Source organism: Solanum tuberosum, unplaced genomic scaffold (genome assembly GCF_000226075.1).
Source record: "Solanum tuberosum cultivar DM 1-3 516 R44 unplaced genomic scaffold, SolTub_3.0 scf00067, whole genome shotgun sequence".
NCBI classification, from domain to species: Eukaryota; Viridiplantae; Streptophyta; class Magnoliopsida; order Solanales; family Solanaceae; genus Solanum; species Solanum tuberosum.
Window position 1 is genome coordinate 1,128,958 of NW_006238991.1, and position 3,185 is coordinate 1,132,142.

Here is a 3,185-nt window from a genome sequence, read left to right on the forward strand (position 1 = left end):
AGGAATTTTCCCATGCAGTCAGATCCTTCTTCACCGCATGATAGGCAGCTTCTCTTCTGCTTAACTTGTCACAGACCTGGTCCCCCTCTTTGTCTTTACCTTTTCCAGACTTGATATATTCCATGTGGTCAGCTTTTTGCATAGGGCAATCTCTAATGGAGTGACTTGGTTGATCGAACTTGTAACACACGTCACTTGAGCTTGAATCCCTGTCATGCTTTTCTTTCTTCATGAAACCTCGTCGTTCTCTCACGATATTTTAAAATCGTTGAGTGAAATAGCCTATATTCTTACCTCTTTCAGAGGTTTCACTTTGTGACACTTTGGAAGTAAGTGATTCATCTCTTTTTGCATCTTTCTTCTGATCAGCCTCATCAATCATATTTGTCCTCTTGTCTTTGCTCTTGAGAATGAGACCCTCTTTTTTTTGTGCATCTGATGAACTTGAAGATGTTCAAATAGTGCATTTAGAGTCACCACTTCAGGATCCCTTGTCTCATCGCCCAACACAAATTCATTTGTCCAAGATTGGGGAAGAATTTTCAATATCTTAGAGACTTGCTTGCACACAGGGACATGTTCTTCAAGAATCATAATCTCAGTGGTGATGGTAGGGAATCTGGTACACATTTTATGAATAGATTCACCTTCTTTTATGGTGAAACTTTCTAACTGAGTAGTAAAGATATCTAGCTTAGATTTTTTTGTTTCCTCAGTACCCTCATACGTTGTTCTCAACCTATCCCAAATTTCCTTAGCTAATTCACAAGATGAGATCAGATCGTATTCATTCATACTGATGCCACACATCAGTAGCTTCCTAGCTTTGTGGTTTTCTCGACTAATCTTTTGTCAGAGTCATTATATTGTTGTCGAGTTTTGGGAATGACTCTTGTGACCTCTCCATCTTTAACCTTCATAGTTGGCACATAAGGTTGTTCACAAATAACGCTCCATACCTCAATGTCATCAGCTATGAGATAGTCACTCATTCGAATCTTACACTATCTATAGAACGGACCATCAAAAAGAGGTGGCCTAGTAGAAGACTGACTTATTTGCCAAGTTCAGTGGTGTCGCCATTCCTCGCAGGAATCTCTCTCTTGGTCTTAACCAGATAGAGAGCCCAAGCTCTAATACCAGTGATCACAAGATCAGGTCCTTCGACAGAATTAAAGTGCAAAAATAAACAGCACCAAGTAAAATATGCACAAGAGATTTTACGTGGAAACCTCCTTGCTCAAGGGAGTAAAACCACGACCTGTCACACAAGATTTTTCAACTGTTTTCACTAAAACTCCAAGCAAAAGTGAAACACAGATTACCACCACAACAATGAGATTAACAATCTAATCCCACACTAAGTAATACTCCTATTACTTACTGAGCCTAAGCAATAATCCTATTGCCCACTAAACCAACTAACTCTAGTTGATCTAGAGTTTAAGAACTCCATAAGGCTAACTCTAGCCACCAACTCCGATCTCCAAGATAAGACCATACACAAGCAACAACTTTGATGCACCACACATCAACTAACTCTAGTTGACACTCCTAGGCAACTCTACCCAAGAGAACATCAAAACCATGATGTAAAAAGGCTTGACTAAAACTTAGATGATTCATCTAACTCACTCTAGCTATTCCGACTCAAACTAAATACTTAGACAAGCAACATATTTACTATCCTTTATAACTCAACAATAGATTTACAATTTAAGCACATAAGGCACAAAGCTCAAAATACAACAAATATTCTTCAGCACTCCATCGGGTCCCTTGTCGATATGAGCAATCTTCTTCCTTGAAGATGGCTTCTTCTTTGTAAGCTTATGAGTTTTGTTTGCCTAATCTTAGTTCGTGTTTTGTGAGAAGAGGTTAGATTGAATGGACACAAACCTCTTGAGACGACCCCATTGGCTGAGAGCCTACTTCTCTAAAAGGACGTGCACCAACCACATCCGAGGTGGCAACTTTTCTGACAACTCTCTTGTCATCCTTTTCACATGCGCAGTCTTGCAGGGACCAGGTCCCTTGCAACATGTTCTTTGTGAGTTCTTGAAAAGACTTGCTAACTCTCTCTCCTCTTTGAATGAATAATGTTGTTTGTTTAATGTTTATGTATATCAGTAACCAACAAGAGTTTTGACCACTAACACAAACAACATCGTCTGCCTTTCCTATTGGTGAAGTACACTGCACTTTTCACCAACCATTTGACAGGACAACTTTATAGATGTACCCCACTTTGAATCTGGACGAGAGCACTCTGCCACGGACTGGGTCCCTACATTTGTGAGGATCATCAAAACACCTAGAATATAACATTTCCCCCTTTTTGATGATAACACCCAAATATTCCTCACGATGAGTTTATTCATTCATTTACCCTATCCAGTCCCAATAACAAGGATCTGGTCCTTTGTTAGATCCCTAAGTTTGTTAAATTATCAAAACTTAACATTAGCTCTAAGATAACATCTTCACTATGAAATTTGAAGATGAAGTTGTCACGCCCCAAACTCGAGGGGCGCAACTGGCTCCTAATGCCAAAACTCAGGCTCGAGCCAATCCCTGCTGAACCATTTGCTACTAGCGCATGGCTGCCACATACTAGGCCAGCATGGCCATAATGTAGCTATAAACCCCACACACTAGTCTGCAAGCCTCTAAGAGTATTAAAGATTGGTGGGACAAGGCCCCAGCCTACCCATGAAAATATATACAACAAAAGCTAACAAACCTCCCAACTCTGGCAGCTCCGGAGGAAAGGGGCTAGCCAACCGGATAGAAGTCAATCCTGCTACTGAGGAGGTCTATTGGGTCGTCTGTCGGGACCTGCATGCATATGATATGCTACGAAATCGATAAAATAAATTATACCACGATGATGAGCCCAACGTGTAGAACAACTTTCGTCAAGGACTTAAGTCGAGAAAATCTATACTTTAGTTGATCCTAGAAATGGGTTTCTCTAATTTTTTTTTGGTTCTTAGCTAAAAATAAAGAAAATGTTTGAAGAAGAAGATATATGTAAAGTTCCAGCGACCTAGGGCCCCACTTCACGTGCCTTCTTGTGCAGTCCCACGAAAACGCAAATATCTCTCTATTCTGAAGTCGTATGAACAAACGGTTTGATGCGTTGGAAACTAGACTCGTAGACCTTCGATTTGATAGTTTGTGGG